This window comes from Tachysurus vachellii, chromosome 8 (assembly GCF_030014155.1).
Source record: "Tachysurus vachellii isolate PV-2020 chromosome 8, HZAU_Pvac_v1, whole genome shotgun sequence".
Classification (NCBI taxonomy): Eukaryota; Metazoa; Chordata; class Actinopteri; order Siluriformes; family Bagridae; genus Tachysurus; species Tachysurus vachellii.
The window spans coordinates 11,686,703-11,700,196 of record NC_083467.1 but is presented as its reverse complement, the minus strand read 5'-3'; the positions used below and the strand labels follow the sequence as shown (position 1 = coordinate 11,700,196).

At 37.6% G+C, this 13,494-nt stretch overlaps 1 protein-coding gene across 3 annotated transcripts in view; it reads left to right on the top strand.

Annotated features, from left to right (window-relative positions):
- sema5ba (sema domain, seven thrombospondin repeats (type 1 and type 1-like), transmembrane domain (TM) and short cytoplasmic domain, (semaphorin) 5Ba) overlaps positions 1 to 13,494 on the top strand; it is a 93,303-nt gene that overhangs the window by 17,735 nt on the left and 62,074 nt on the right. For 2 of the 3 annotated variants that reach the window (XR_009648961.1, XM_060876267.1), the window contains exon 1: positions 4,843 to 5,047. The gene's annotated coding sequence lies outside the window, so the exon portion shown is untranslated. Of the gene's footprint in view, positions 1 to 1,367; positions 1,447 to 4,842; positions 5,048 to 13,494 lie in introns of those variants that run through there. The other variant, XM_060876268.1, reaches the window with a different exon arrangement.

Sequence of the window (13,494 nt, the reverse complement as noted above, 5' to 3'; positions counted from 1 at the left end):
ACTACTGAGTGCTGAAACTTTTGCATTGTGTTTTAAATATAATAACTTCCTATCAGACTTTTCCTTTTAGTGCACTAGTACAAGAAGGTTTGCAGTGACACTGGTTGAGAGGCACATGCTGCTAGCTAAGATGCTATGACCTTTTAAAGCAGTGACTCACAGACATTCTTAATGGATTTATTGAACTTGGACTTGGCACCCCAGCCAGTCAGATCATCAGAGCAAGGGTTTGTTCAAGAGCCTCATTATTTGCTCCTTAATTACTCTGGCCTGGTCTCTACACTGCCTTTACACTGCACCACACAGCATAAACCAGCTCAGGGTCCTCAGGGACATGGCAAGCTTCTGGAGGAAAAGCTTTGTCTTGTGCCTAAGCTTAATTAAGTCCCGCGCTACAGGCCACTGCCCTTATAGGTTTAGATTCTTGTTGTGCAAACTAAGGGGTGCGGTAGAAGGTGAAGTGCTTTAAAATCCAAAAACTTGCACAGTGCACAACGATCCTGATACATAGATGAACGTATATCATATAAGCCCTATTTTTGAAGGACCTCTAAATTTAGAAGTTATAAAATCTCTTATAAATGAGGAAAAATAAGAAATTTCTTTAACTTTAAGAAAGTAACTGAATTTGTGAATAACTTAACCAAATGCATAATGACGATTATTAATTTTGTTTTAGCCAAAACCATAATAACAATATGTTTAAACCACTAATAAATAACATTATTTTTTTTAAACACCAGTCCCTTCAATCTTTATTATTTCCTCAAAAAGGCGAGAGAGGGCGACTTTAATTATTAAGGCATGGGATGAAAAACTCTTTTTTTTAAATCCTTATATTCTGCACTTAATAAATCCAATTTCCAATCTCATTTCATTTAATTGTTTAACTCTATGCATAAACAGTGCTTTTCTACAAAAAGAGAGAGAGAGAAAATAATAGGTTAATTAAACAGGTCACAATGCTACATCAGGAATGATCAATGTGGGTTGTCATAGAAACAAAGATATGTGCTTTTGATGTTTTTTGCTGTTTTTTTATTTTTATGAAAATTTGGTCATGCAGGTATTATGCCCATTGTGTTTTTGTCTAAAATACCACTAGTTACACAGTCCAGCGCACTTCCTAAAACTAATTATTTTAAGTGATTGATTCTTTATGAGGGGAGGAGCCATTGTCCTGTGGTTTAGTGACTATCCACTATCCCTCCCTTAGCACCTTCACTTCATCACACTACACTCATCCTCCCACTTGTCTCCATTGAGAAGTTAGCAGTATGTTTTTGAGAATAAGCAGCTCCTTTGGTTTATCAATCCAACATTTGATGGTCTCGTGCTTGAACGTTCCTGTGTGTTTCTTGTCTCAGGGGTTACAAAAGGATTACCTACTGCTTCTGCTGCAACCCTGAACCTCAAGAATGATGTCCTCGTGATGCTCTCGTGGAAGTAAGTCTCTGTTCAGATCACTTATTGACTGATTTCTATATGATCACTACATGAATGTATTTGTGTCTGCTTCGTGCTCCAAAATATCTAGACCTATACCTGGATTCTCTCCATCTATTCATATATCTATCCATCTAACTGTTTTTATTTGTTTATTTATTTTAGCTCTAACAGTTCCTCAACCTCAGTAAGATCAATCGAGTTTGTAATTGGTCTTAACTAATAATGTTTATAGGCTGTTTTTATTATACTGCTCATACAGTTATCGTTTTTATTATTTCTTTGGTTCAATTTTACTAAAAATAACCAAACGAGTAGTCTAATTTAAACGAGCAAGCAAGGACTGGTGCGTTGTAAAATAAATAAAAATGCAATCAAATAAATGGTTCAAAATGAACATAAACCATAATATATAATAATGCAAATCAACAGTATTTTTGTATTTACATTTTATTATATATTATATATTATATACGTAGTGTGTGTGTCGGGGGGCACGGTGGCTTAGTGGTTAGCACGTTCGCTTCACACCTCCAGGGTTGGGGGTTTGATTCCCACCTCCGCCTTGTGTGTGTGGAGTTTGCATGTTCTCCAAGTGCCTCGGGGGTTTCCTCCGAGTACTCCGGTTTCCTCCCCCGGTCCAAAGACATGCATGGTAGGTTAATTGGCATCTCTGGAAAATTGTCCGTAGTGTGTGATTGCGTGAGTGAATGAGAGTGTGTGTGTGTGCCCTTCGATGGGTTGGCACTCCATCCAGGGTGTATCCTGCCTTGATGCCTGAGATAGGCACAGGCTCCCCGTGACCCGAGGTAGTTCGGATAAGCTTTAGAAAATGAGTGAGAGTGAGAGTGTGTGTGTGTGTGTGTGTGTGTTTGTGTGTGTGTAATATATATAATGTATGTGTGTCTGTGTGTGCAGTCCAATTTTTCAGTGTCACCTTATTACCTTCTGCACTTCTGCATTCAGGCTTTTAAAGTTAGCAAAGCTTCATCCTATTGAGGAAGCAAAGAGCAAAAAGAACCAGGTTGACCTGCTCAGTGAGAGTCTGCGAGAAAATATTCTCACTTCTGACATCCTCTAGTCCTCTCACCTTTAAATCTCTTTCTACTTCCTGGTTTGTTTCTCTATCCCTGTAAAAAGTCAGCCTGGCTTTATGAAATCCCTCTATTCTCAGTTTGGCCACATTGTCATCACAGTGACACAAATCCTATTTTTGCACCTAAATGTGACACTGGAATGTATTTTGTTTTTTTTCCTGGAAATTTCTAAGTCTCTTTCATGGTGCTTCTTCAGGTACATATCCAATACATGTGATTTTTATATATATATATTTTTTGCATTGTACTTCACTGTGCATGTTCTGTACATATCCCTGCTCTCGCCTCTCCTGCACCCACACATCTCTAGGGCACAGAAGTGCCAGTAATAGCTACAGAATCAGCAAATGCAAACCACAAAAATGCAGCCTGTGCTACCTTTTCTTGTGAGGATCTCACAAACACGACTGACGGTTTTTGCTATTTATGACATAGATCATGCATGTGACACTACTGAAGTGGAACATTGTAGAATAACAGATGTGTGTCACTAATAAATGTGTTTAGTGTGATATAATGCCTAGAAGAGATTCAACATCTTCAAAAAGAGGATTTCAGTAGGAAGAAAGTTAGTGGCAAAACCTTGTAGTGTCAACCCCTCGCCGACATTCACCACTATTCCCACACACACACACACACATACACACACACAAAGAGCAGCTATTTTTAAGCACTGTGGGAGTCAGTCCAGCATGCTGCTATGTTTAATTGGTTGTTTGTTGCCTTATCAAAGCTTGACCATTGATGTGTAACACCCCAACAAAGTTATTCTGTTTTTTCTTTCCTAAAATGTCAAGCATGCAAGCTTGTATGTGAAATTTCACTGTGCTATAATATCTAGAGGCAATTGGCTCCCAGCAGAAGGCAAGTTTTAGTGGAGCAGTGTACTCCGAGGCACACAAATCATCTGGGGACATGAGATAACAAATTACAGAGTACCTGGAGTTACCAGGACTCACTCTACATTTCCATGCAAACCGTGATGGACAGGCCAGGCCTCTAACCTCCTTCACATACAGTCTTCCTGAACCCTTCCCCTCATCATATTGAATTAGAGCCTCACCAAAACTTAATCTGTGACCTAAATGTTCTCCAAATGACATCAGCTTTGCCTTAGAAGAATATGCTGCCATCTGTTTGTTTTTCTGGTGTCCTGTTCCCTGTGTAATAGGGCCAAGATACTGCTAAGTTGTTTTCTTTTTCCCATCCTGTTGTTTGCAGATATTGGACTCGGGATAACAATAAGCCGGAAGAAAACAAACCCTTTTAAAATATGAATAGAGTGAGAACCAGAATAGGACTCCTCCTCTATAAGGCTGCTCTCGGTCTCCTTTCCCTCAGCCAAATTAAAGGCATTCCATTATCCCTGGCAAATTACCACGCAGCCTTTATGGTCTGGCCATGGCACATTAGTGTGCCTTAAGACGTGGCCTAGCTGTGCCCATTCAGCCAACAAAGAGAGGGTCTGCTGGCAGATCGTTGGCCGGTCACACAGAGGAGCTATTCACACCAGGCTGTACGAAGGGGGCCGTATGGCGTAAAAGCCTGCCATATCTGAGCCAAGACAGATTCCTGACCCGGTTTTGGTGCATGAACAAACATATCACTTTAGAAGAAGTTTCATCATACAGCTTTCCAAACAACCGAGGTTCAGTGGTTAAAAACTAGCATGTTCAAATATCCAGAGACAGAAAGGTGGAACTGCCTGTTATGGTACAGATCTTACGTGTGTTAGAATTGTGTATCGTGTGAGAATTGTGTGTGTTTAAGTGTATTGCATGTTTATACATTGTAATTAATCAACCTCCTTGGTCTAATGGCCTAGTTTCACAGTGCAATCACACTAATCTTTATGCTTTGTTCTCTGTCTACAGCTTCGCAAATGTAACACTTTTATTTATCTCCATAAATCAAATCATTCTAAATGTTAGGTAGAGTTATGGCTTGTTTTTGCTTTTGAATGCTGTAACAAACCAGATTTGGGAGGTTTGTTAAGATCCATTTGCAGAGGAACTTTATTTACAAAACACGACAGGGCATGAAATATCAAAGCCAGAGGATGATCCAAAGGCTAGTCAGGCACCAAAGCAAAGGACCAAAGGCAAAGGGTCTAAAGACCATGGAGATAAACAAGGTTCAGAACTTGCGCAAGGAGGATATTGGCAAGATTTCAAAGAGTAGTAAAACCTGTGAGATTATACACAGTGTAATAATAATTTCCCAGAATTATCAAGAAAGGTCAAGCCTGATTACAAAGTCCAAATGCTGCATTTATTGTAAGACTCCTTAATGAGTCAGTGTAGAGTCGCTAATGAGTCAGTCCAAAAATGTGGAGTAACGTGCCATTTGTTCAGTTCGATTCAGTTTGTTAACAATAGACTATGGCTCAAAGCAGCATTCAAGAAATCTGACACAAAGATCTTTAATGAATGAGTCAGAGATGACCATGGCAAGGAAAATCTCTGAGACCAGGAACAAACTTTGAGAAGAACCAGAACCAAAAGGTAACTCCGCTTCTTCTGGGTGACAGTTTGGTTAGAAACGATTACATTATACATGTGTAGGGAAGCAAAAACAAAGTGTACTGTGCTGAAAATGTATTTCATTTGAGCTGATTGCAGATATATTGGCTTTCGCTCCTGTTCACAATTTTCATGTCTAAGTGATATTTAATATTTAATAGAAGCCTCCAACAGAACTGCATGTTACATTATATTCTGCTTCTTAGACTTTATATTAAGTATCGTTTTTTTTTTATATGAAAAGATAATTTAATAGGATGTCAGCACCATCCTAAATAGGAATAAAACTTGGGATATGTATGTTATATGATACTGACGGTTATTAAATTGTCGATGGGCTACTGAATATTTTCCTCATCAATCTCAGTGGCTAAAATCAGTAGCTAACTCTGTGTTTATTTTCCTTTAAGCAAAGACTAACTGTCTGCAGTCAATTAAGTCAGCTGATGTCTCATAGAATGAGAGAGGCAGTAAAAACATAAATCTGCTTTTAAACCCACCCCGTTTTTTTATTTCACTCTCGCTCGCTCTCTCACCTCTCAGTTTATCAGCATGTGGGCTGTGACTTAACTGCCTCCTCTCTCGCTCTCTCTCTCTCTCTCTCTCTCTCTCTCTCTCTCTCTCTTTCTCTCTCTCTTTCTCGCTCTCTCTCTCTCTCTCTCTCTCTCTCTCTTCCTTCCTCTGTTAATTGAGTTTGAACATTACTTTGAAGTGTTAAGAATAAACTGTGCACATTATTACTGTAAGCACTGTTGTTAATTTGGTTCAAAGATGCTTTTACTGTTAATTTCAAAACGAGCTAATTCCTTCGGCTACACAATTTATATGAACACATTTGTGTAGGTGTCCGTGTGGCCTTTTGGTAGACAGAGAGAGATTGTGAAATATTTCCTGAGATTTATGAGAGGGAGGTGTTGAGGAAGGACTGTGGCTGGAGGCAGCGTGAAGAGATTTGGCACAGTGGGGGTGTATTGCATATAGGAGATCCTGAGCAGATTCGGCTGGTGATTCAACACATAAAGGTCAGGGAAGATTATTCCTGAATACGACTAGGATAAGTTTTTCACCATAAGTGTGCTGAAAATGTATTTTAAAGCCACTGATGTACATAGATACACAAAGTGGACTTCTAAGTGCTAATGTTTTTTAGCCTTTTATTAATAAAGAAATGATTCACAAATTATATCTGCAAGTTAAACCAAGGTAATAAAACTCTCAGGAGGCCTTTTAAAAAATATGGGATCTGCACACCAAATATAACCATCAATTAGCTATAATCCTGTGTTGCTGCTTAAACTTTCAAGAAGAATTAAAGGGACCAGACAGGCCTTTACCTAATTATAGCTGGCCGTTCTTGTACATCTGGGTCTGGATGGAGGCCAAAGATCTGGACTCAGTCTCTTATAAAGTAAATTAGGGGGCAGCAGGAGACAACTAAATGAAGCTGCCACAAATGATCACAAAACTCTTCATTCGAAAAATGTGTTAAAATGAGAATTTCAGTGATCGAATGAACAAGCAAAGAGGATTAAAATTTGAAGACAATTTTTTCTCAAATGCTCACACGTGACTCAATGAAGAATAGTCGCTAATTTCATTTGATTTTCATTTTTTAAAGCCTCGCAAGTAAAACAAATGATCTTTCATTTTCTCACACCTAGGTCAGCTGAACTCATTTGTTTTCATGGGGACAAACCATTCAGTGAATAAAACATCATTAGCAAAGTGACTGAAGGAAGCCTGAAACAAAACCATGTAATATATTTTTAATTTGCTGGTGATTATTTTTTTGTTTTTTTTTTCTGTTTTTTTTTGTATGCTCTAGGCTCAAGGATATGGCTTCACCTGTGAAGTGAACCTCATAAATAGTAAAGAAAGAAGTCGTGAAAGATTCACACAGGAAGTGGGATCTGTGTACAGGTTCCTTCTCTTTTCTTTAAGGAGGCATGCAAAAGCTTGTCCATGATCTATGTAAAAAAAAAAAAAAGATCTTAAGTTACTGAATGTAACGTTTGTAGGTAACTTAAAAGCCTGAGGTTCTTTTTCACCAGCTGTAAAAGCAGGATGTGGATTTGAGCTACTATTGTCAAAGACCAAGATCACTGAAAGCAAATACATCCAGTGGTGAGAACATGAACTGTACTGCCGTTTTGAGATCGTAGACAGTGCACAGAGTTGTCTTCTTGTTGAAACTTGAAATCTGAATCTTGCAGTATTTACATTTTGACCGGTTTCTTCAGTACACAACAAAACTACATGTAAGCCTAATGGAGCTTTTGAAACAAAGCAAACCACTTGTAAATACTTGTCTGATTTATGCCTTACAGAGCTGGAGTCAGTTACGAAGGCTAGAAGAAGATTGTAATTTGTGTTCTTCTAATAAAAAAAAAACCCTTTAGCTGATAAGGTCAAAGGCCTCAGTCTGCAGATTTATGTATATAAACCTCAAAAGACCTGCATGACAGAGACTCAGAGGATTAAACCATAATTTGTACAGCTGTTAGTGGTTCACCTTCACCTTCCTCTCTTCAGTCACAGACTTTTCTCATTGTGAAAATTTGCTCAGTATAATAGCCTGTTAAAGTGAAATACATTTTATTGCTGTGCACTTTTTATGTCTGCAATATATTCATTTTCATTTCTATTATAATTAACATTCTATTTGTTGTCGGTTGTAAAACTGATATAAAGTTAAGGAATGTGTGCGTGTCCTGTTTGCAAAATATCCTGTTTATATACACAGCCGCAAGTCAGAGCCCATATTTCAGGTACGGAGTATACAGAATACACTTTTGATAAGTTACTGTCTTCACCGTATTTGTCATTTTCAGAAAAGATTCCATCAAACCTGTGAGGACTGACTGTAATCATTCTTCTCATTGGCAATAAGTAATAAATTTGCTGTCAAATATGTGTAGCAGGGATGCTTAAATGAACCGACCCTGTGTTGTTCACAATAAAAATATCAGTACAACTCTGTAGTCTGACATAAATACGGTCTCTATATTCTCCGTGTTTTTTAACATCTCACGTGTCTGGGCATTTTTTAATTTAAGTGGCCCAGCTCCAGACATCCTACACTATGTGTCTGTTGTGATTTAATAGCTTCATAAAGATCTGCATGTACGAAGCAACTGCCATGAAGCCGTATAAGCTGCTTCAGAGAAATGTGAGCCTCAATATACTTTCTCCGACCCGTGTAAAAGCTCTGCCTCTATGTACCGCACAGGGACATTGACTGTTTTGTGTACAAGCAAGGTGATAAGAACCAGATCTAAAGTTATGCTTTAAGGTTGTTGAAATACTTGAATATCCTTATCTCTTGGCAGTAAATCATGAAATTTGCTGGAATGTACAGGGTCAGGTCTGGTTCAGTTGTTTTAATCAAATCCTTTAATCTAGCCGTCATGCACTCGCCTCGAGAACTCGGTGAAGTGTTGCAGATAAAGGGACCTTGAGAACATTGAGGTCATTAACCAGTTTGGATTTGTGTGGCAGCAAAGACTGACACGGTTATTAATGCGTAGAGTATTGTTAATTTGTGAGATAAAACCACTGCAGTAATTCAACTTGATCTTTTAGAGTGGTAAAAGGAATTAGATTTGTTCTAGATGTGTACTAGTTATCTTACCTGTCTAAAGCTGACACTTAGCTTGACCATAAACCAAAACATGAAGTTTCTTATGCCATCTTGTGAATAGTTATCAAGATATAGAAAATAACTCAATTTTTTGGCTAAATAAACACCATGTTTTGTGTTTGTGAGAGTACAAAAATTCTTATATTGGAAGAACTACAGGCGAGGAGCTTGTGTGTGTGGTGCATGCGAGTGTGCATGTGTACGGAGCTTAGGGACACGGATCAATGAACTGGTTCATTGTAGTGAGAAGGAGAGAGAGAGAAGAGAGAGAGAGAGAGAGAGAGATAGAGAGTGTGTGTTAGAGAGAGAGAGAGTGCGTGTTTAGGCTTCTGATGAGAGAAATGAAAGCAAAGAACACATTGTGAAAGAGAGGATGTGCTCACGGAGCCTGGCGTATCCCTTCTAAAGAACAGAGGGGTGGGATGAGAGGAGGTGGCGGAGGAGGATAACCAGCAGCCATGCCTGCTTGGCCACCAGCTCTGAAAAGGAGCGATGTCCCAGGAGAAATAAAAAAGATAAGGAACCAAACCTCCTGTGTCCCCATCAGACACTCCTACACAGCAAAGCAGCACTGAGGCCACAAACCGTACTTTTCGAAAAACCACACTAATTAGTCCCTGAGCTCAGTTTAAGCATTGTTCCAACTTTTGCTAATAGTAAACACTTCCCCATTTATTATAAAGCATGTAGTATTTATAAAAGTGAGCTGACTGAATGTCAAAGCTTTGCAGTAAACCCATTAATTAAATTGACATATCATACAACAGGTGTATCATAATGACACAATTAAGGCTGAATGCTTCCTTTATATAAAATGTCATTTTTTCCCCCCACCTCCATTATTGCCATCTTTGTTCATTTAATTGTTAACTCCAAAAGTGATTGTGCTACTGATGAATTAATTACGCTGTAGATGACGTGTTGAAGAGGTGCAGTCGCTGTGCTGTCTTTTCTTTTCATGTCCACAGGTGTGTTTTATTAAAGTTCCCTATCACATCTCCTGCCAGCACAGTTCGGCTGAGTGATGAATGCGCTCAAGCTAGATTCAATAAGCACGCCTTGCAGGCCAGCCGTGCTACTCATCTCTTAGCCTGCTGGCTCTCACTGATCAATGTGTCCTGACAAACACAAAGCAAAACGGCCAAATACCTGCTCATCATGTGCGACAGGGCAAACACAGACACCTGCCTTCGGAGTACTGATTTCCATCAGCAGTTGTCATACTAGACAAGGAAGTGACAAATAAAATCAATCTGAATGCCATTGCTTAATTACAATAGATATGAAAAAAATAGATGCTCTTAGGAAAATGTCTCGGTGACCATTGTGAGTTTTGTAATCATCAACTAAAAGTTCAGCATGGTTCAGCTGTATTAATGAAATCTCTTTACAAGGAGTCAGATCTCATTGCGTCAGTTATTTAACGCATGCGTAGGCAGCTCATAAAAGGGTAAGCTATAAATGAACAGAAAGTGAACCACAAGCTTGTTGGAGATGTTCAAAGTTCATAAACTTGTGAAAGCAGTTAAAGAGAAAGTAGACATTAATCCAATAGATCTGATCTCCCTGTTTCTCACATCAGTTAAACAGTGTGTCTACACTATCTCTTGTCTCACACCGTTGGCGTTAATTTGCACACTATGCACTTTATATGGCTAGGACAAACTTACTTTTCAGTCATTGCTCTGTGTTTTATGTAGCACCATCGTCCTGAAGAAACGTTGTTTCATTTCACTATGGACTGCGTCGGCTATATACAGTTGAAATGAAAATAAAATGTTCTTGACTTGACTTGAAAACTATAAAACAATGAGCAGAAAGTAAGGACTAAGGGAACATCAGTGCAGTTTTACAATACCAGACAGTACTAAGAGATCTGAAAGGCTTGAAAATTTATGACAAGCTTGCTTTGTCATATTGGGAAAAAAAAAGAAGGTAAAACAAGAAACAGTACGTAGGATCTGTTTGTACATTTGGCCATCGTCTGATTCTTTGGGTTTGTAAATGTGAGGTGGCTTAGCTTAAAAAAACACATTCTCATGTAACACTAGCTTTAAAGTGTTGTATGTAAGATGTAAGTCAGGTAATGAATGGATTGGTTCAATCAAGGCCATGAATTACAATTTTTTTTTTTTTCAAAAAATTGGACAAGCAGTACAGTACAAAGGAATTATGATACACCCTTAATTCAATCGATTTGTCTATTTCACATTTTGTAAGCAATACTTAAGCAAAAACCTAAACTTGAATACAAGTATAGCTTATGTTATTATGTTATATGTGTTCTAATGAAGGAGCTGATATCATTGGGACAAACCCCAAAACTAATTTTACTGGTTTGTTATCGGCTAAATTGCTACCGATATCTACTCAATACAATCTCTTATTACATGAATTTTATGTATTATTCAGGTAATGAAAGAGAGAGTGTATTTGGAAGATGGACAGAAATGTTTGATGGTCTTCTCATGATCTAAAATAGTTTATAAAAATGTTCATTTGGATGAGTAGTGAAAACTAGGTAGGACAAGAAATTGGGATCAAAAATAGCTAAAAGTTTAAGGGGGATTTAAGCACAACCCAAGCCCATTAAATATTTGAGGAATGATCCCTGAAGTGAGCAGGACACAAGTTTTGACTTGGGTTGTGAAGAGTGTAGCATGCTCTCACATTTCATCTTGAAATTCATGGAAATCCGTGCATGTTTAAGTGACTACTGGATAGATGGATTAAGCAGGAGCTGGTAATCAGTCATCAGTTCTAGGTATTCAGAGCGCTCAAAGTTTCCCACAATAGCTGGATGGGAATATACTAATCAGCCAGTAATGTAAAGGAAAATTTGGACTGGCACCAGATCAGATCAAGCCTAGCCAGGTCAATCCAGGTCATTCGTCTGGCTTTTCTCAGATTAACACTATAATGTCTTTACAGCCTAGGTGTGTCTGATTTGTTTCCCAAACTATTCCTAGTCTGGCAGATTGGCTGGCAGTCAGCACGCAGTCATTCGCAGCTAATCCTCATCCGAGATGTACACAGCAGAAGAGATCTTGAATCTGATAGTGTGGATACATGCACCATTTGCTAATTAGAGCTGATTGATGTTGATTGCTGTTTGATCTGCTCTAGCTCTCTGCCTTTCTGCCTTTCCCTGCTCTAGCTCTCTGTAGCAAGTGACTGTTTATAATCACATTAAATATAGAGCACAAAATTCTTTGGGGGTTTGGTCACAATTTATTTTAAGCTACTCAAAAAATTCATTTCAAATTCAGATTTTTATTGGTCACATACACACACAACTACATGCATTGCAATACTTTTTTATAATTGTCCGATACATAAAACTAGAAGCTCCACAAATCAGAATTTGCACAAAGTACTCAAAAAAAGTACATGCGCAGTTGTGGTTCTACAGTTGTATTATATATGCATGCATATATATATATATATATATATATATATATATATATATATATATATATATATATATATATATATATATATACATACATATATAAAATATATATAATTTCCTCGCTGCAGATTAAATAGATTTAAAAACTCTTTTATCCCAGTGTCGGTGAAGTTGTTAAATAGGGGAAGGACATAGTTGCTATTTTATGTATTCAATATCCTGTGAATTGTATCTGTCTAATGTATGTTTTGTATGATTGCAGTAGGGGTGATGGCCCAAGACAAATTTCCCTACTGGGGACAATAAAAGTTTACCTTACCTTACCTTACCTTAAAGTTACTTATGTAACTTAAGCACTTAAGCACTTATGTACGTCGCTCTGGATAAGGGCGTCTGCCTAATGCTGTAAATGTAAATGTAAATGTAAAGTAAAAATTAAAGTTTTATTGCCAATTTTTTTCATATAGGAATATTTACACCAGCTCATTATATATCTCTGATTTACCAGATCCAACAATTTTTCAGACAAAGAAAAATCCATTTTCTTTTATTCAGCTTTTAATATTGTTTACAAATGATCAAAGTCTTGTAAAAGCTAATATATTATATATTTGTGATTAAATACTTTCTTTTAAATCACAGCAATGACACGGGCTGTTTGTAATAATTTTAAATAGGAGTGAATTATAGGATATGCCCAGACTGTTGTTGCTTAAATTTGCATGCAGTTAATTTTCCTAAGAGCAAAATTCCAGCAAGTGCGTACTGCTAGAGCTTTGTGTTTTTAATGTGGACTAAGAATTTTATTCGAGACTAACCCTACCTGCAGCACAGAGTTTTGAATCTGAGCCCAATTCAATTCTGTCCAAAGACCAGACATCATTTGTATCCATTATCTTACTGTTTATAAAGTGCAGGTACCAACAATTAGTGACTCTTTCCTGCTGGGTTTGAAAAATAACTGTAATTAAATTAGAAAGAAAACTGAAGCAGGGTGAAAATGCACACTCAAATCAATTAGATGTGCAAGAGAGGGACAGCAAGACTCTCAGAAATGCTAATGAAAACTTAACTCAAACCGTGTAAAAACTTTTGAAATGATGCCTAGAACCTGTGACACGACCTTTGAATGACAACTTCCTTTTTTGTAAGTCACATGGTACATGAATATCTATAGTGAAAATTTCCTACATTTCCTTTGTCTGTACAGATAAAACAAAAACTGGAATTTCTTCCTGTTTTCTGGTGCCCATGTTCAGGGTGAATTTCTTTGTATGTCTCTTTTTACCTAGAATACTAGGGTCAGTATATTCATAGAAAAGTTCCAAAAAAAACCTGTTTTTTTATTTTATTATTTTTTTATTCACACAAATGTTT